Source organism: Taeniopygia guttata, chromosome 1 (genome assembly GCF_048771995.1).
Source record: "Taeniopygia guttata chromosome 1, bTaeGut7.mat, whole genome shotgun sequence".
Lineage (NCBI taxonomy): Eukaryota > Metazoa > Chordata > Aves > Passeriformes > Estrildidae > Taeniopygia > Taeniopygia guttata.
Genome location: NC_133024.1, coordinates 109,534,602 through 109,555,981, shown reverse-complemented (window position 1 = coordinate 109,555,981; position 21,380 = coordinate 109,534,602). Strand labels below are relative to the sequence as shown.

At 42.2% G+C, this 21,380-nt stretch overlaps 1 long non-coding RNA gene across 6 annotated transcripts in view; it reads right to left on the bottom strand.

The window, feature by feature from the left end:
- Positions 1-21,380, bottom strand: part of LOC115496969 (uncharacterized) — a 31,166-nt gene that overhangs the window by 6,043 nt on the left and 3,743 nt on the right. Inside the window, exons 2-6 of one of the 6 annotated variants that reach the window (XR_012058176.1) lie at positions 17,965-18,071; positions 11,095-11,223; positions 10,187-10,333; positions 5,381-9,558; positions 1,322-3,078 (exon numbers count right to left, since the gene is read on the bottom strand). This is a non-coding gene — a long non-coding RNA (uncharacterized lncRNA). Of the gene's footprint in view, positions 1-1,321; positions 3,079-5,380; positions 9,559-10,186; positions 10,334-11,094; positions 11,224-17,964; positions 18,072-20,536; positions 20,688-21,380 lie in introns of those variants that run through there. The other 5 variants (XR_012058179.1, XR_012058167.1, XR_012058172.1 and 2 more) reach the window with 5 other exon arrangements.

Here is a 21,380-nt window from a genome sequence, read left to right as displayed (position 1 = left end):
TATTTGTCTCTAAGTATCAGTGTCAAAACAGCATCCTCCTGGATACAAACTGGCATGATCCTAAATGTTGTCTCTTTTACTGGGATGAGGGAAAAGCTGCATGCAGCCACTGAACAGCTCATGGACTTATGGATACAGAACTGTGGATTAGAACTGTGGATCTAGGACATTGCAGGGAAGACTTGTCCCTCCTTCACCTGCAAAAATCCCCAGGTCAGAGGAAGAAAGTACCAGTGAGAGAAGTAGCATAAAGTCAGTCTCACTTCTCAAGGTGACCTGTCTTCCCCTTCCTCTGAGCCAGTGCTGTTGCCTTATTGAGCTGGCTGAAAACCGAAGGGAATTTTGCCACTTAAACTGTTCACATTTAAAACAAAAAGATTTCCAGAATTCCTACAAGGCAGGAGTGTAATAATAATCTGGCAGCTGTGGAAAATACTTAGTGCAGTATTCTGAGACTTCACTTAAAATGTTGTATCTTAATGCATGGGGTTTCATCTGTGGATTGGTTAAAGGCCTGGCAGCAGGAGTCCTCGCGTGACCATGGACCACTAACAATTCTGAAACACTGTCCCTTACAGCCCAAACTGTTCTGTGATATTTCAGTGGCAGCAGGTTACAATGATCTCTGGGCAGTGATAAGGATCAAAGTGATCACAGGATCAATTAGGTTGGAAAAGACCTCTGAGATCATCAAGTCCAACCTGTGACCGATCACCACCGTGTCACCCAGCCCGTGGCCCTGAGTGCCATGTCCAGTTTTACTTAAATACCTCCAGGAATGGTGACTCCACTGCCTCCCTGGGCAGCTCTCCAATGTCTAATCACCTTTTCTGTGCAAAAAGTCCTCGTAATGTCTGACCTAAGCCTCCCCTGGCACAGCTTAAGACCATTTCCTCTTGTCCCGACACTTATTACTTGGGAGAAGAGACCAACCTCACCTGGCCATGACCTCCTTTCAGGGAGCTGAGAGAGTGACAAGGTCTCTCCTGAGCCTGCTTTTCTCCAGGCTAAACACCACTAGGACTTTGCCAGCTTCACTGCCCTTCTCTGGCCTCACTCCAGCACCAAAATGTCCTTCTGGAAGTGGGGGACCCAGAGCTGGACACAGCACTCGAGGTCCCCAGTGCTTTGGGGCAGCCAGCAGACACAACAGGGTGGTGGCACTGCCCCATTCATGGGTCCAACCTTGAGCTCCTTCCAGCTGGGGAGCACTGAGAAATCAGTGCTGCTCGGTGTACATGTTGTAACTCCAGTTTGCACAGACAAGGAGAAGACACGGTAACACAGATTAGCTCCAATTCTTGTACAAGCTTGGGCTTTGACATGTCTTTCTATCAGCTTGCTGCCCCCTTGCACAACAATCCTCTTTATTTAATTATTACATTTTATCAGTATGAAATGGGAAAAGACCTCCTGAACCACCATTCCCCCTTCTCAGGTGACTCCACAGGTGACTGTATCCCAGAATTATCTTCAGAAACCTGCTCCAACTTCACCTTAAAAATGTTTTGAGGTTTTTTTAACATCATGGCTTAACACAAATATTGAAACATGAGATCCTGATAACATTCTGACTGCAAGCTTTGAAGTAACCTCTGAAAGCCCTACAAGCAGGTTATTTTGTGCCATCAGAGGACTTGTTATTCTGCAATGACATTTGCCTTTCCTCTGAGCATGGCACACCGTGATTAAGAAGTGAGTTGTTTATCTCCTGCTCACAATCACTTTTAAGGATCTGAAATACCCTTTACACATCACCAGCCACCCCTCCTGTGCTCTGTTACTTTGTCATTTAGCTTTATGACCAGTTGAACGTTCTTAAGCCAGATCTGAATGCGTGGGACAGCACAGTGTTTGTTCCAGGCACACGGAGAGAATGCTGAGGTAGGATTTTATACACATCTCTGAAATCCCATGGTGCATTCTCTTATGATCCCTCCACCCAGAAGTTTTATAGAACAGTCAAGCTTCAAGGCCAGGAGTTACCATCACCATCATCTGCAGTTTTTCACCCGCTCAATCCCTTAATGCCCCTAAGGGACTTGCTGTTCCCTCTTAAGTGAATGAACACTCCTGAGCCAAGTAACTTCAGCCTAAAGTAAAATCTGTTCCTCAAGGAAAAAAAAGTCCAGCCTTCTTGACATCACCTTTCACTATCAAATACCTTATCTTAACATAAGAGCTAATAAACTATGAGCGAGCCATCTGCTGACTTCATCAGTAAGTTAAACACACAGAGCTTCAACCCTGCCTCTGTGAAGCAAATTTTTCCACATATCCAAAGCTTTTTGAACTCTCTCTGGTTGGTCACATTCATTTTGAAGAGGATGCCAAAGCAGACACAGCACTGCAGAAGAGGTCTTGGAGTCTGGCTTGGTCCAGATATCCAAAATAGAGGTGTCTGCTCCTGAGGCTCTCCCATGGGCCACACCTCTTCTCTGGAAATCTGTAGCACAACTTCCCTGTGCTGCCCACAAGGAGCTGCTTTTTAGGGCCTGGGAAATGGGAACCATTTCTTTACACCTCCATGAGGAATCCAGGTAAAATTTGTGGGTCACTGATTCTCTCTGGGGATGGGAACAAGTGAGAGAGTATGCTTTTGAGGACATTTATTTCTCACCAGCCCTGATTCAGTTACCTGTTTAGGAGACAGGTTTTTATATCTACATTGTCACAACATTAAACAGATGCAGAGTCAGGGTCAGAGCCCCACTGTGCTGGACATTTCTGATCCGAAACCTAAAGCTGCTCCCTGCTCTAGGAACAATATCTTTTTTTTTTTTTTTTTTTTTTATCTGCAGACTCAGAGTGCTTACAGGGCTTTTGTTTACTGTTTGTCTCACTGTGTTTTATAGTAAAAAATGTAGTAATGATCAGCCTGGTTCTTCTGTGTTTTTTCAATCAGTGCCTTATTTTAATTCTTCCAACTCTCCAGCAGTGTTTACAGTGGTTCAAAGGGCTCGAAAGCTAGGACATCAGAAAGCACGTTGCCAAGTCCATCAGACTAATATGTAGTACAAAATAATAGTAGTCTTCTCTTCTTCTTCTTTTTTTTTTTTTAATCTTTTAATTCCTGGCCTGTAAAAAAAAATTATAAAATTATTGACATTTTAACAGAAAGGGGGAGGATCATGAGATTTGTACAGGCATTAAAAATCATAATTTTCACTTCATTAGAATTTACTTTACTGTCTAATTCTCAGTGATAGCTCTGCTTGTTGTACCTGACTAGCAAAGGTGTACAGTAAAGAAACTGGGGCTAAACTCAGTAGGAAGCAATTGTGGAACACTTTTACCACAGAGAAGCTTTATGAAAGCAGAGATTGTATTCACTGCTTTCACTTGGAAAACAGTGCAGGGATGTGGATGAGGAAAATTTAATTGATACATGCTGTTACTCTTCATTTTGTTCTCTGAATAATAACTGATATAAATTCAAGCCAAATCATTCAACTCTAGATTTATTTAGAAAGAGGGAAAGAAGTAAAGGAGATTGCATCCCATCTAAGGTTTGGCTTACATCTCATAAAGAGATGGGGAAGATGTAGCTGAACTTAATTCCTATTTAACGTTGTGGATTTTGCCTAAATTCTTCTCAAGAAATAAAAATGTAATATATCCTTATTTAGGAAAGAAAGGCTGTGATGAAAATGATGAAGCAAAAGGTAATGGGAAAATTCTGGATCCTGGTGGTCCCTCTGCTTAAGCTGCTCTCATCACTATCATTTTTATGGGCATTGGGCTGGACTGGGATGTGGCTGCTGTTTGTGCAGCAGGTGGATGATGCTGTGACCAAAGCATCCTGGTGGAATTGGTTTTTTTCCAAGTTTGACACAGACTTTCTCCATAGCATTGAACAAATTATCTATGCAAAGAAAAAGCAAAAAGGTAGTGAGGCAAATGCATTCAGGCCAGTGCTTAAACACTGGAGTTTATAGCATTTCAGCTTTAGAAACAGTATGGTTTTTATAAACTATATAATTTTTAAAAGAAACATAACATCAAGATTTACCCTGTTATCTCGTGAAGTGAGTTTTCCCTACATAACAATTTGGATGATTTTTGTTCTTAGTAAAAACAGAATTAAATCCTTAAAGAGCAAAAACAGCTATTTAGAAAAAAAACAATAATAACCAAGCAACAATAAGTGTATGTCATTACTGCACTCCAGAAATGAAGCCCATCTAAAATCTGCTCTCTAAATCTTACTCCATTGAGCTCCTGTGAACACCCTCAGCGAAGGAAGAAGAGATGGCAGAGGACAAATGGATGAAAAGTTCAGCCAATAAAACATAAGAGAAGTGCTTGATAAAACAGGTGGAAAACAGTAAGTGCAAATGTCAACCATGAGTTAAGGAAAGCTGCCCATTTCGTTTTCCTCAGCCTCAGAGGGAATGGTTGGCTAAGTTAGTTTATGTCCCCAGAAAGTGTGGTCTCCCCAGAAATTGCTCTCTGCACAAGAAATTGGAAGGCCACCTCTGCCAACCCAGATCTTTGGACCATTTCATGACATTGCAGAGATGCACAGAAGTATCTGCCATCCTCCCAGGCACCATATGGACCAGAGCCTGGCGATGTTCTTATGAGATTCAGTAATTATATTTTCATTTTCCCTCTTTACGGGAGGGAAACATGCTATCTAATTTTAAAAACCAAGTGGAAACTCCATGGAATAAAAGGAATTGGAAGGACTAAGTGCTGAATTACTGAAGAGTGGAATAACTCACCTTCCAAACTTGTAATGCTTCCAGCAAGAGAAGAGAGACACCCAAATGGAAAAAGGACAGAGGAAACAGCAGTGATTTTGAAGATCTAAATCTTCTCCTCTGTGCTGTACAATGTGTGCAGTTTTGACTTGTGTACACACATGGAGAAAGTGAAATATAATTTCTCCTCTGAAAAGTTAAATTACTTGAGAAGTTTAGAACATTACAGGACATGTTCTCTAACATTTTCAATGAGTTAAGCAAGTCAGAGGAGATGCAGCAACTCCACCTTTCTTCTGTAAGACAATATTGGCACTTCAAAGGTCATGGTGGCCATGGAGAACTTGCTTTTCATGGTCACAAAGTACACCTGAGGAGTGCCAGCACCATTCCTGGTGCTCTGTCAAATACAAAATATACAGAGCTCTCATTGAGATGAATTCCAGGTAAAGGTTCAACCCAGACACTCCAGGAACCAGTGGGAGGGTTGCAAAGTCAGTCACAAGAACATAGGACTCTGTTTTCCAAAAATGCCTTCCTAATGTAGAAATACCATCATCAAAACTGACCTGGACTCTCAAGATTGTAAATTCCACTGACAGACACCTTAGAAATGCCTCTCTGGTTTTTGGTTTTGAAAATGCTGTGCCCAGGAACAACTAAAAGCAACTCACCCTGTGGAAAGCACACGGAGGGAACCGCAGACTCCGTGAATGTCACTGGATTTGGAAAGCAGATCTTGTAGCCACACAGTGTCCCCAACTTCCTGCTTACAAACTGCTTTAGCATTGACTCAGTAGGAATAACACCATCCACTGAATCACCCACCCATCTGCAACACCTGCTCCTTCCTCAGCCATTACGCCTTCCCTGGGATGACTCAGTGGAGCTGCTCTGAGCCTGGGAGATGGGAGAAGACCATACCCAGAGACACATGGGCTGGGGGTAGTCAAGGCCCCCTACTAATTCCTGCTTTTCTGCAATCTGGGATGAAATAATCCCTTGTCCACTCCCTGTGACTCCACACAGTTGGGGGGTGTTTTGTAACTTGTCCAGCCCTGCCTATCTGGAACACTTTTCCTGCCGAGACAGTGACTCACTTCCTCTTTAGGAAGCTCACCCAAAATCCTTTTCACTTTAGCTTATAAACTATTATTAACTCCATCTGTAAAGCAAAACTTTTTACTCATCAGTAGTGCTAAATGGGAATTTTCCAGCAATACACTTTTTTTTTTTTTTTTAATTGGAAGATGTTGATTTGTTAGAACATAAATCTTTTTTAGAAACAAACCAGTTTTGCTTAGGCTTTCATCAGAAAAAGTGTTTGCATCCAAAGAAGGAGAACAGCTTAGCTTAGCCAAGACACCAGTGGTTAGGTCACTGACATAGCAAAACTGAGCTTTTTGGCTACACAGGGATCTGAAACTGGCCACTCTATCCTCCACAGTGCCATAACAGCAATCATCTCTTAGGATGGAGCAAGTTCATGGTCTCCCACTGATGATGTTTTATTGAGTGACCAGTCAGTGTTATCAGAACTTGATCCTGATATCTTCTCCATTTCACATCAGTGTTTAATCCTTAGGTGACTGGCAGCTCAGGAAAACCACAATTTTTTTTTAGTCTTTCTCATTTTCCAGTGAAGCTTCAAAAAATCCCAAGTTGTTCTCACTGAGGAGCAGGATGTTTTCAAAACCTTAAAGGCTGTCACAGAAGAGAAGAAATACAGAAGATTCCAGATGAATTGTACTCACTGTTTTTCACAGAAGTAGTCCCAGGCAGGAGGTCACTCCAGTCACCTCACAAACACACAGGCTGTAGCAGTGGGTTTTTTTAGGACTGGTGGCAAATTTCTTTGGGATGTACCTTCATCAGAAAAGGCATCACTTGAGTCGAAGTGTTTCCTCTGAAGTCCTTTATATTTATTAAATTTCTGATGAATGAGGTGATGGGTTTCTGTGGTCGATGGATACTCCAAATTTGTTAGGACCTAGGCATAACTTCACATTTGGATTTTGTTCAGATGTTAGATTGTCCCTTATCTGTGTGTCTGTTTTTCCATGGGCTGTAAAAGCAAGACTCAGTTATCAAGTGTTCTTTTTTTCTCCCTCTACTTTCACCCATAGCTCAGGATATGTCTTTCAGATGCAGTTTCAGAAATAAACTTGAGATTAAGTTTTGATCTTTAAATATATATTCAGTAGTTTAGTCCTTGAAAATGCTCCTTTTTGCAGCCAGAAGGATGCCATTATCATCTGAACATTTCCCTGTTTTGTGTTCCTATGGGATGGCTCAGTAGGAATCGTGAAGCTAATGGAACTATTCCCTCTCATTTTGGTTTTTGTAATCTGTTATTCATCAAGTGTTGAGCTTCTGGGGATTTTACAAACTATATCAACTATCTTGCACCTCTGGATTGCTCCCCATCTAACAGCCAAGAAATTCTGGAACTGCTGAGCACCATGGTCCTGCAAAAGCAATCATGTGCTGTTCAGCACCCATGTGATCCACACACCCAAACTGGATGGTGGTGATCTTTCTGAAAAGCAAAGGCTTTTGTTGCTATTCAGGCTGGAACACCCTCCTGTATGAGGACACACTGTCTTTTAGTACTGTTTACTTAACTGCAAGGCTCCATGGTGAGAAAGGGCTTCTTTCTGCTAAGAGAACTTCATCATAGGAGATATCTCATTTCTGGGGAAAATGTTTGTCATCTGTTTCTAGGAAAGGCATTATTTCAGGGAGACTTAGCCTTGGCTGTGCCTGCTTTCCATGTACATGCTGTGGACCCATATTTACTGCTAGAACAAAAGGACAAGGGAGGGAAATGTCTGTGCAAAGGAAATTTTCAGCTTAGGAGTGAAGAGTCTCAAAGGGTTTTGACTGCAAAGGAAAAGGAAAGAAAAAATCCAAGCCAATCTGCCTTTTCCACCCCCTCTATTTGTCAGTTGCTCCCCCTCCTTTAGACTGTCAGATTTCACTCCCATTCTACTGTATGGGCACATAAATCTTGCCAGAAATGCTTCACTCACTTAACACCTACCTGCTGGAGCTTAGATTCAGAGAGAGGGGAGAAAAAGCAACCTCAAATCCTGGCAATTCTTATAAATCACAGTGTTGCTAATCTCTTTTCAAGAGAGTCGAATGTAAAGTCATGTTCCTTCTTGTGAAAACATTACTAGCCTGTGGGTGTCAACACAGCCTTCTTTTCCAAGAAATCTGTTGCATCCCACAGCGACTCTAGAGAAATTGCACTCTGATGACAGTGAAGAGAGCCTGCTAGAAAAACAGCACACGCCAATTCCATACAACAGCAACCTCAACAAGCACTTGTTTTTGTAAGATCAGCTCTCTCTAATTTCACAAAAAGCAGAACTGAACTTGACCAAGATATATTTTATGGGAGTTGTTTTTACAACCTCATTGTTGAGAGCTCTTCCCCACCCCAAAATCACATTTTCAGCTTCCTTATTCATTCTGTGCCAAGACACACTATCCCATTTCTTTACAGCTCCCATATAGAATAAACAAGAACATAAACCACCTGGCTGCTACCTTTACACATCCTTCTACACCCTGACTTCTAACAGTGGGACTGGGTCCTCCTCTGGGAGCTCCTCAGCACCAAACTGGTCAGTTACCCTGTTTTGATAAAAGTCTTGTCTCTTCCCGAGGAAAAGATCATCCCCAATCCCTCAGACCATTGCAGAAATCCATCTAGTCATGAGATTTGAGGAAATCCCAAAATACTTCCCAGATTATTATCTGGAAAGTGTCCATAGGCAACTTGCAGGGAAAGAGCCTTTAACAGGAAACATTTTTTCAACTAAGTGAAGGAAACAAGAGTTGCTTTATGAAGAAAGGACAGAAGAATCTCAATTAGTCAGAATGCAGTGCATTACTGAAAGGCAGCAGCCATTAAGTATTTTGTTCCAGTATTTAAGGGATGGCTACAGAGAGGATGAGAACTCCATTTTCCACATGGAAGAGACAAGGGGTAATGGGTAGAAGTTATTCCTGGAGACATTTTGATTACAAACAAGAGAAAAATTTTTACAATGTGAGCAATCAGACATTAGAATGACCTGCCTAGAGAAGTGGTAAATTGGACACTTTTAAGATGCAGCTGGGGAGGCTGTTGGGCTATCTTGTCTAGACTGTGCTTTTACCCAGAGAGGTTAGACCAGAGATCTCTGAGGTCCTTTCCAACCTGATATTTTATGATTCTAATTGCATTTGAAGTCACATTTGGAGTGTGGGTTCTCCTCTATGTTAGAAGTTACCAGAACAGGAAAATAATTTGAATTTGTGTGCATGATGAGGAGCACCATAAAATGACCAGAGATCCTTCTAGTTAATCCCTGAATTACCCAGTCTGAATCATTGGGCTAACAGTTTGGGCATGTGTGTGTTGGGTTTATGTATTCATTTATTTGGGTAGAGAGGAAAGTTCTTACCCATTTGTGTGTGTAACAGTAGTGTCTAGAGCTCAGACCACCACTTTGCCTGGGCTGTGTCCAAAATAATGACTCGGCGTGTGACAACTTCATATGAAGTCATGGGGTTGTCTGAGAAGACTCCACTCTAAACAAGACTGATCCTTTCCAGCCCTCCCACTTCCCTTTTTGTAGTTACCACACTGCCAGGGTGAAGTCAAGCCCCCACCTTTCCAGACTTCCCTGAGAAAGCACATACCAGGCTGTGTCTGTCAGTCTTGCATGCACACCTTAGGCATGAACAGGCAAAGCTTGGTGCCTCACATCCCTTGAGGGGTGCACTTGCTGGCTGATGTGCTGTCACCACGGGATACTTCATTATGGGAGGGTCTGTTAAAAAATAAACAAACTCACAGCTACCAAAAAAAAAAAAAAAAGAAAGAAGAAACATTGTTTAAATGCAACTATTCATATAGAAAAGTACCTGCTCAAGACAAACAAGGAGCTGGTTCCACCTCACACATGGTTCTTCACCTTTATCTTCCAAAGAGCAGGAGGAAGAAGTCACCTCCTCCTCCAAAAGTTCACCCTCTCACTTCATCATTCCTCACTTCCCCAGGAAGTCCTGGGGAACTCTGCTGTTTGTGATTCCCTCTCTCTCCCTCCCAGGTTGCAGCCTGGACTGCCCAGACCCAGGAGAAATCAGCCCAAGATCTGGCTGTGCAAAGGGGATTGGAATAATGACCCCACCTCGCAGAATCAATCAACCCTGCTCCCACCTCCCTGTGACAACCTCTGTGGAGCATCTGTCCTCTCCCAAATCTACAAGTCTGGGAAAATCTGACAAAACCTTCCAAAATCCATCAACAATAAGGCAGGAAAAGTGATGCCTTGAGAGGCTGCCTAGAACAGAGGTTAGACAGTGTTAAAGGAATAATGTAGGGATTTATTAAAAGGCCTTCAAGAGAGACACCTTGGGCAGTACAAGAGCTTGGCTGAGGCTACACCCAAGATGGACCCTGAGTCACACCTTTTCACACTTACATAAGTCCTGGTCCATTTCCATATTGGGGTTAATTGCCCAATTACAGCTTGAGGTTATGCAGTCCCATCCTCCCAGATTGCTCTCCTCAATTCACTGCTGTTTGCACTTTTTGGGGTTGAAGGTGCAAGAGTGTCCTTGGTTCTGGGCTGGAAAAGGATTGTTTTGTCTGACTAAACTGTGAGGAGAACCTGCTAACACTTTATATGAAGTTCAGAGTTATACACTAATGCAGTACAGAATCTGAAAAATATGAAAGCTAAAACTTAAGGCATCAAAAAGAACAGAAGAAAAAGTCACTGAAAACAAATGAACTAAAAGACAAAAGGAAACACACACATGTTTTAGAATTACTGTCTGAGAGATTTGGAAGAAAACAAAAATCATTTTTCTATGAATTGTTTCCTATTAAAATTTTGTAGCAAATTATGACCCCAATAAGAACATTGGCAAGCTGGCACCTATTTAGTTCTGGTTCATTAATCCATTCTGAGAGGTGACAGCCCAGATAATGATTTCTTGGCAAGGCAAAGAGGCAGTTCTTTGGGTAAGTCATAACTCCACTGGCATCACATGGTACCACAATAATTTATACCACACAAGGGCCTATTCCACCATCTGAATTCCCTTGCCCATCACATTGCAGCTTGTATCCAGGCCAGCTTGACTTTTATGGTTAACATCCCCATTGTTTGTTATTCACACTGTGGCAGAAACTTGAAGCCACAACCAAGATGCCTCTTGCACAGGGTTAGATGCTGTGACAACATCTGCAACACCATTCCAAAGAGCTTTCACTCTTCCTCTGCTGTTATCTCTCACACTCCTACCCCCAGTCCATCCAAATAGATTTTCACCAAGTGCTTAAATGGCTGAACTTTGGCCAAGAAGGCACCATGGAATTACTCACAGTGGCAGGCCAGATGAAATGTAAGCATCACCAATTCATCCAATTATTTTTCAATAGAAGCTGGGGCCAGAAGGGACTTTGTACATCATTACTCTTGATATTCCAGACATTCTTGTTTGCAGTTTGGTTCTGCAGAAAGAAATAATAGTTTGTTTCATTGACAAGAGAGGACAAGGAAAAATTAGCAGATTTTATGGGACATAAAAAAGCCCATTAGAAAATGATGTTTAGAGAGAGACATTTTTTATTGTGCAACACAGCTCTTTAACATGTTTCAAAATAAAATATTGATGAAAAGAATATGACTGTGCTTGCCAAATATTATTTTTGAATCATATATAAGTTTAAAGAGATTATAAGAGATTAATATAGGAATGTAATGGGTAAGAGGAGGGGAAAAGTGATTTTCATTTAAAATGCATCTCTTTTTTTTTGGTTCTGTTCACAGAAGAAGATAATAGTGGCTTCCTGAAAGTTGATTTTGGTGACACTTCCCTTCCATGCTTTAGTTAATTTACTGTTCCTGTAAAACTGAACTTCAGCATAAATCCAAACCATAAATCTGGGCACCTCAGGACTTCTGGATTGCTTGAAATTTGAGTCCAGGTCTCTGTTCTGCATATGAGCCAGGACAGAAGTCTAGTCTGAGTGCCCTCAAATATATGGCTCTACTTGTGGGTCCACAGTATCCTCAGCTGGGTCTTCTCTCCACTGGAAAGGCAATTATTAACCAGGAAACAAGCAGGGAGAATCTCTTAAAAATACTTGCAAAATGAGAGGTGAACAACTTGAGCTGGAATCTGCTAGGAAGTGATTCTATAAACAGAACTTCTCATGAATCAACAACCTCTTTAAATTTTTGTTGCAACTTGATGTAAATTTCTGGGTTATTTAAATTTATGTGAAATTGAGATAAACCTCCAAGATTCACTCACTTTTAATAGCATGAGATACAGACTTCTCAAACTTGCTGTGAAAGCTGGAATCTGGGCCAGCTTTTCATCCACAAGCCAAACTTAACATCAGTAAAAAAGACATCACACTCTTCTCTCATTTCCTATACAGTTTAAGGAAAAGAGGAAAAGAAAAAGCCAGAAAAAAACCCGAAGAAACAAAAAACAAATCCCCCCTCCCCCCCCAAAAAAAAAAAAAAAAACAAAAAAAAAGACAAACCACCAAACAAAAACCACCAAAAAGAAAAACAAGAATATCCAGGACAGAGAAAAAATTTATTTCTGAAAAACACAGTCCTTTCTCATTCTGGCATTTCCACTTCAATCAGATGCTTTGTTTCATACATTTAGCAGCTTGCATGCATCCCCACTTCATCCTGGGAAATCCACAGTCTCTTTACAAGCAGGGCACACCTCAGAGGTGACCCAGAAACCCTCTCAGCAAAGCACTTGCCTGCACCCGTCAGAGGCTGAATTGGCACCTTAACCCATACCAAGCCACCTCTGCCAGCTCCAGGCAGGAATTTTCTAACTCCTTGTTCCAAAATTTAAAAAAAAAAAAAAAATCTCTCCAGCCAAAATCCCCTCCTGGCCTGCAAATATGTTCAGGCATACACCTCTGTGTTGTAAATGAAATATCTGGCTTGCTGCAAAGCCGTGCTGAAGGAGCCAACTGGAAGCGAGCAGAGCGAGCGCTGGGAGAAGGTGTTTGAGCTATTGAATTTAGTGAATTCATGTATGTCTCATCCAAAGCAGAGTTGCACATTTCCCTTCAAGAGTCATGTTGGTGGGGATGAATTTACCACCTGGTCTTTTCATGCCCAGTAATGGGTGTTTTGAGGAGGACTTCTTGGATTGCCTCATGTGGAAGATACTCATCTTTCGTCCTGCTTGCAAAGGGGAGCAAAGCCCTTATGCCATCCACTGACTTCAGCAGGAAGAGTTACTCAAGATGTCCTGTTTAGTCCCAATAATGTGATTATTGTGCCCAGACTGTATCTTTTCAAGGCCAGGCCAAAGAAAGTGGGGCCTTTGAAACCACTAATGAACACCAGTCCAAAAACTGCAACTTCTACATGCCTTTGGATACACAAAACATTTCTAACAGCTTAAAATTTGGTGTTATGTTTTTTCTGCTTTCTAGATTTCAGCACTTTTTAAAGGGTCACATTAGTAAGAGGGGGAAGAAAAAGAATATTCAGTGGGACGGATTTTGCATGTTTCTTAAGGAACTAGGAGGGTGACTGATCACAATTCCATCTGGGGCAATGAAAAGACCAAAGCATGAAACCATAAACTTTCATTCTAAGAGTAAATTGGTACTGAAAACTGTCTGAGTCAGTGCCAACAGCCTGATTTCTGATCTTTGGTATACATGCATTCATGTTTATTCCAGTGTAATACATGAAGTAATATGAAGTAATAATGAAGTAATGAGGTAATACTGAAATAATGAAGAAAACCTGTGTTTTCCCAGATAGCAGTAGTAGAGTATCTAGCAGTCTTGCAAAGCTGTGCAAGGTTTGCAAACCACCATATCAAACATTTATTGGGCAGAGTTTATATTTTACCATAATTTTCCTCCAGATTTTATTCTCTTCAGAAGTCAACAAAGAAAAGCAGAAACAAAGGCTGGATGATTCCACAGGGATCATGGGTCTATTATTTTCCCGAGGGCTTGACTCTCCACACCCAACAGACATCTGACTGATCTGGTATCAAAAATCCCCAGCAATAAAGAATCTATTAAGCTCTTGTTGAATTTGGCACACGGTAATTCAAATTAAATTCCTAAAGGTAAAGAGCAACTGTCAGGCCCCACATGTGTAGGAGGACACAATTGTGCTGCAAATTGTGGGAGGCAGCACCGACCATGTCAAACATGATGGTTCTAAGAAGAATCCATCCAATCTCCACAAGCTGAGCCTTGCAGGCAGCTGCTCATTCTCCTGTGTCCTGAATAAGCAGCTCTTCCCCTCTCACAAGCATGGAAAACAGCTTTTAAGAGGGGAGAAAAGGGGAAGAAGCATCAGCTTGGGAAAGCATAGCCACTCTGTACACATGAATACCAGGAACACCTTTAGCAGCAGTATGAGTTAACTTAATTTCACACTTCCCATGTGTGGATGCCCAACTGGTGAATGCAACTCCTACACATCATCCATGTGCACGTCCCCATCTTCCACACACTAAAGCACAGCAGATCCTTTGCCACTCATGCCCACCTTCCCAGAGTCCAGCTCCTCCAGTGTTCAGTGTGTGTAGAAAGCTTTCATGGGCTTAGAAAGAAACTCTTCCATCCCGGGAGGTTTCTGTTCCCCACTGCCGTCCTTTGGGAGCTGTGATGTTTCCCCAGTGCTCTCAGCCTGCCACACTTTGCCTGTGTGAGGTCTCTGCATTTGGGCTTTTCCTTCATTCACCAGCAAGGGGAGCAGAGGACAATGTTCTCCCTGGAGTCCTGGCTGCAAGATTTACAGTCTGGGATCTGTCTGGGATTTTTTCCTCATTTGACAGCCAGGTCCTTTGACACCTCAGGTACTGTGCTGTCATAGGAGTCTCCAGGGCCAAGCCTGCTGAGATGCATTTCTTGGTACCCAATATGGAGAGACTTTGGTGGGGTAGCATCCTCAGGAGAAACTACCAGTGCTTTTCTAAATTCCTCAGGGAGCTATTGCCACATCCTCCAGGCTTTGCAGGCTCAGCAGGCATTGCCCTGTCACTCTGTGGCTTTTTGGACTGCAGTGTTGAGGGGCAGTGAGAGATGGCTGCTCCCTAGGAAAGGGGAGCCAGGAGCCCAGACTCATAACAAGGCATCAATGCATCAGCTCCAGGGCTGTTGGATTCATTGTGCAGTTCCCTGCCCAGGCAGAAAAATAAATTGTTAAAAAGAAAGAAAAGTGTAGCTGTTTCCCAACCAAAGGAGCTGAGTTAACCGAAGAGAAGAACCCAAGGGTCAGGACCATGCAGGCAGGAATGGGGCAGGGTATGGCAGGACTAGAGGAGGAGGAAGGGTGCAAGGTGGTGTTCTTGGAGGTGGCAAACCATAATACTGGTTCACCTGCTGTGGGTGAGCACAAATTGATCACCTCTGTGCTGTGCAGCAGGAGAAGCCCTGGAGAGCAGCTCTCTGGAAATGGGAGCTGCATATCCTCCCCTGGTAACCACCACGTGATAGCAGGAGACCTCTGCTCTCTGAAGCATTTTTGTGCTTACAGATAGTTAAAAAGCAGTGCTGTGCTTGTTCTTTCCTTTTTTTACCTATGGATGGGAGTAAAGAGCTTTTTACCTCTGAAGTGCCAAATCACTAGGCTTACAATAAATGTATCCACTTTAACAAAATGCAAGACATAGAGAGCGTTCACAACAGTTAAGAAGAATAGATTATCACATCAGCCTTGGCAATTTTTATAGTTTTCCATGCATTTATACATTTCATGTGGTGCAGCTGACGTAAAATACAACCCAGAAAAAACAAGTTGGCCCAGCTTGGAAAAATCTCATATGCTTCAAGGTATTTGCCTAGGCTCACCAAGCTCATTTTTTGTTTTGCATTAAAATTCTACAAGGACACAGAATTAACCACACACCAGCTATTTCAGACCTGGCAATGTGATATTTAAAAGTTTAATTTTGTAACCTTAAACCTGTAACTTGGCCCAAATCACCCTAATATACTTTCCTTGGAGCAGCTTTTTAATATAATCTTTAGGAACTGTATATATGCTGTGCATGAATCTTGTCCTTAATTTTGTATTTTCTATACAATTTTTAAAAGCTAAATATAATTATTAATTTTACCTGTTTAAGCATATAAAACTCAAATATGTATTAAAAAACTGCACCTACTTAAAAATATTCAAGCAGATATAGAAAGTATAGAAATGCGATAGTGTATTCAACTTAATATTTTTTTTAATGAAGGTGTTTTGGTATGAGGACACAGATAGAGGTTTTATTCTCTTCGAGATATGTTTTATGTTATATGTTTTATCCCAGAGAAGTTGTGAGTGTCCTGTCCTTGGAGTGTTCCAGGCTGGGTTGGACAGGGCTTTGGGCAACCTGGTCTAGTGAAAGGTGTCCCTGCACATGGCAGGGGGTTGGAACTGGATGATTTTTGTGGTCTCCAACCCAAACCCTTCTGTGATACATGACTGCCAAAAAATCCTTTCCAAAAGAATGAAATAAAAGCTATTTTATTTTTCTCCCTAGCACAGTATCTTTATTCTGTCTAAAGCAGATTATGATGAAGACTAAATGCTTTTTGTCACTTGGTCTTGTTGCAGAGAAATCTGAATCCTGTCCCTGCCAGGTGAGTTTCAGGACTTGTTAGGGTCCAAGCCAGGCTGATGCAGGCAGCTATAGCCAGGCACTGGTCCTCAGCACTTTTCCAGAAGAGCAGGTAAGGAACTGCAGAGCCGTGGCACACGCTGGCACCTGGGCTCATCCCCTGATGGTTTTGTGCAGCTCGCCTGGCAATGTCTGTCTCCTGCCCTGCCCAGCCTCCTCTCCCTCCTCTTTTTCCTCCTCTTCCAAGCCCCAGTGAAGCACAATGTTTCTGTGCCAAACACGCTCCCATTGTTTCCCCTCTAGGACACTGAGTGCAGCATAATTCATTTCCCTGATTTGGTTCAGGGAGAGCACCAAGAAAGAGACTTGAAGAGCTCCATATGTTTAGCCTGTCAAAGGAAAGATCGAATACTCTTTTATTATAAGTACCTTATGTACTTTAATCAAGCAGAAGCCAAACATGAATCAATATCTGGGGGTTAAATCTGGGAAAATTCAAATGAGAAATAAGGCACAGTGTTCTAAGATAATGATTAATTATTTTCCCAAACTACCACATGAAGAGATGAATTTTTTATCTCAAGCCCAGATGCCTTTCTGTAGGAGATGCTTTAGGCAAATACAAGATGTTGAACCCAGGTAAAGGTAATTGGGTGAAATATTCTGGAAGTCAGACCACTAGCTTTCTTGGGCTTGAAGTGCTGATATCTTGATATCTAATAATCACCTGATTATAAATTGTATTTAATTAGAACACAAAGGATTCAAGGCAAAAGAAAAAAAACAAAACCAAAACAAACAAAAAAAAAAACAACCAAAACATTTTAGAAGATTAAAAAGCCTATCCATAGTTTATGCCTTTCAAATCTGTAAAACCACAAGAAAAGATGATCATATTCCCTTCACCATGGAAACACAAGTACACTAAAGAAATCAAAATGTTGGTTGTTGTCTGATAGAAGACAAAATGGGACACAAGAGCTGTGAAGTGAATGGTTAAAAATTAATTTTAAAAGGAAAAAAAAAAGCATCTTGTTACAGACAGAACTTTTTTAAAGACTGAAGGACTCAGTCTCTAAGATGCATCCTGTGATTGCACTGGGAGGAAGGCAGCAAAAACCACATTTCTTTGGAATGGCACTGGTAAAACCCAAAAACCACACTCAGAAAACCCAACATGCAACAGCAAGTTGAGGGGGAAGGTTGTAAGGTAGCATGGCAAGATAGAAGATAATGAAAAATGAAAATCAGGCTTTCCTAAAAGTTAGGCCAGCAAGTATTATATGAAAAAATTAATGACATTTCCCAAATCTAAATTGATTTTAATATCATTCACTTCTCTTGTGATAATGGAAGGACAGCAGTGTGGGGTTGTTGCTGGCCATTTTTCAGTTTAGCAATGCTTTCTGTTGCTAAGACACAGATGTGATTTTTCAGACTGCCTGAACATGACTACCAGTTTCTATTAGAAAAGAGTTATTAGAAAAACTCTATTAGAATAGAGTTTTCTATTAGAAATTAATGTGTAAAGTGACTATTTCACAGAAATAAATGTCATAAACATGAGGAAGTACATACAGAGTAGGACAGCTGTAAATTCACAACCTCTTAGATATTGTTTCTTTTTTACCTGGAGTAAATCAGGAATAGGTTGGAGTAAGTAAGGGCTGAGGTTTCTTTAGCTCTCAGAAGCTTCTGGGAGGACTTCCCAAAGTCATGGGACGTGGCAGCCTGTCACTGAGGGATAACATGGATTAGGTAAGTACATTCAGCTTCACCTCTCTTTTTCTTCTGAAAAAAGCACCTTTCTTTTTTTCTTCCCTCAAAGCAACCACAGCAGTTAGCCAATATTGAATACCTTGAGGGTTGTTTCTATTGGGAAAAGAAGCCAGTGCTGGAGCTGGGTGCTTTGTGCAAGGCTTATTATTGAAAAAGGATGTCAGGAGCCCTATTTCCCTGAACTCAGCATGGACGGACAATAGGACGCAGTTTCTATTTCAAGACTCTTTTCAGCCAACACAATCCATAACAGAACTTCTTTTTCCCCCTGGTCTCTCTCTCTCCACAGCTTTATCTGAACAGCAGATGACAAGTAATTTTCTGGTGTGTCCTCATTTTCCATCTCTCTCTATTACTTTTCCTGCAGACGGGGCATGCACACTCAGCTGGTATTAATTCAGTCCCTATGTCTTTTTGTTCTCTGTGTTCCCATTCAGGCTACCATTTTAGATGGGTCTCTCCCACGAGGAACAAAGAGGCCATTAATTTCTCCACTGTTTCACTAATTCAAAGGTATTAATGCTCACCAGATTCAGAGCAGAGATGTGACTGCATAGGGATCAAAGACAAGATTTGCTGAGGGCCATCCACTCAAGACAGCAGCACCTCAGCTGTAGCTCCCTCAGCCTCTCCACTTGGCTTGCTGGCAAGTGCAGTGACAAACCACTGAGGACAAGCTTCTCTCCTAACACAGATCACTTGCAAGCCAAAAATTTCATTTGCTGAAAGCTGTGCCATACCAGTTTATGTCTACTTGAGATGCAACTTTCTAAGGTTGTAAAGTCAAAAAGGGGAAATAGTACCTCCAAATACGAAAGGGTAGCTGCCTTCCTATGCCAAAAAGATGATTTTATTTCATTGTCACATTTCTTGTTCTTTTTGTGGCATGGTCTATGCTTGATTTCAGTCTAGACCACACCCTGGCTCACTGTGATGGAATGCTGTGCATAATAGACAGGTGGGCAGCGAGAAAACCCTCAACAACCCAAAAGATGATGTGAGACACAGAACACAAGAAAGCAAACGCAAAAAAGCTTCAGTTCAGTTCCTATCTAAGCAGAAATCACTGTTTGTTTATTACTTGTTTTCCAGGGGTTTTTTTTTTGCAAGTAGGTTGTTTCCTGTCAAGCTGAGCTGCTGTATTTTGAAGAGCCCTGTGATAGAAGAGCATATAAAACTCGAATGTCCAAATGCAATTTTTAAAAAATCAGGTCAGATAAATCCTATGAAGAGGGTCAAACAGTAGAAAGAACAGAGAGAACAAAAAGGGGGAAAAAAATGTATGGCTGTCTTTCCTGTTCTCATTTAACCTGAATAAGAAATTAAGGTGGAGAAGAGGGAAGGAAGAGGAAAGACAGAACTAGAACAAAATTATTTCAGAATCTTTTACAGATTACAATCTTTATATTTACATATGAAACCAGACTGGACAAAGCACTAAAAATGCACTGTATCTCATTGGGAACAATCCTATATAGCAGCAGGGAAATACAGCAGTTGACATAAATGGCCTTTTTCTATCATTAGCCTCTGTGATTCCATACCCATTTCATTCACAGCATGTATCCTTCTTACAAGTCTCTCTGTAATAATAGTTCCAGAAATACAATCCACCCAGCCCTCATTCTCTGCACTACTGAGGAGCTGGTGCTTTTTAGTGCTTGTCATATTGGTATGGACATTGATGACAGACATCCCGATGTTCCTCTCTATTCCATTAGTTTTATACCATTATAATTCATGCAGGGAGAAATGTACAAGCAAAATGTCTCACACAGGTTTTGGGGTGATTTCTGCAGAAAGAACAGAGGATGCAGCGTGCTGTAAAAGTCCTGGAGAAAATGAGCACTGTTATCTGTCTTTGATGTACACAGAAATTACTTATCAGCCATTAAACAACTGCCTTGACTTTTTACACTTTCTCCCAGTTGTCCAGGCCTAGAGTTACCTGTCTTGATTACACTAAAGATGTTTTGTAAGCCTTGCAGCAAAAGCTATTTTTACAGGGCAAATTCCCCTGACCTGATAATAATAGGGGATTTGTCATTACCAAAAATATTTGGGATATGAAGAGTTCCTGTTAACAACAGAATAAAAGTAAAAGGCATATCGGGGGTTTTGGTTAACACCAGAATAGCCCTTAAAGCACTCTCTGGGAAGGTAAAAGGCCATATAGGGCATCTACTGTAGGTTTTGAACCTTACCCAGCACTCAAATGTCATATATTGTCCTTCTTTTTTAAAGTTACCACTTTGCAGGAGACTCCAACTTGTTTAAGTATGTGGATACTCTGACTGAAGCCAAAGTGATCAGGAACTTTGGTCAATCAGTGTTTTGGTTTTTCCCAGGCTTTTCCCCAGAGGTTATCTGAGGATCACCTTTGATGTGACATTCTGGTTTCTCTGTATTGTTACAGAACCCACCTGGCTTGGCATGCAGGTCTATAATACCAGGCAAATACTATGGAGGCTGATATTCTTCTCCATAAATTCAGCTCCTCATTGCAGGCTGGTGGATTTGTTGTTTGGTGTAGGACAAGGGGGACCTTTGGGCTGACTGGCTCAGATTTCTTGTATGAGGAGAGGGGAGGGGAGAGGGGAGGGGAGGGGAGGGGAGAGGGGGGGGAAGGGGAGGGGAGGGGAGGGGAGGGGAGGGGAGGGGAGGGGAGGGGAGGGGAGGGGAGGGGAGGGGAGGGGAGGGGAGGGGAGGGGAGGGGAGGGGAGGGGAGGGGAGAGGAGAGGAGGGGAGAGGAGAGGAGAGGAGAGGAGAGGAGAGGAGAGGAGAGGAGAGGAGAGGAGAGGAGAGGAGAGGAGAGGAGAGGAGAGGAGAGGAGAGGAGAGGAGAGGAGAGGAGAGGAGAGGAGAGGAGAGGAGAGGAGAGGAGAGGAGAGGAGAGGAGAGGAGAGGAGAGGAGAGGAGAGGAGAGGAGAGGAGAGGAGAGGAGAGGAGAGGAGAGGAGAGGAGAGGAGAGGAGAGGAGAGGAGAGGAGAGGAGAGGAGAGGAGAGGAGAGGAGAGGAGAGGAGAGGAGAGGAGAGGAGAGGAGAGGAGAGGAGAGAGAGGAGAGGAGAGGAGAGGAGAGGAGAGGAGAGGAGAGGAGAGGAGAGGAGAGGAGAGGAGAGGAGAGGAGAGAGAGAGGAGAGGAGAGGAGAGGAGAGGAGAGGAGAGGAGAGGAGAGGAGAGGAGAGGAGAGGAGAGGAGAGGAGAGGAGAGGAGAGGAGAGGAGAGGAGAGGAGAGGAGAGGAGAGGAGAGGAGAGGAGAGGAGAGGA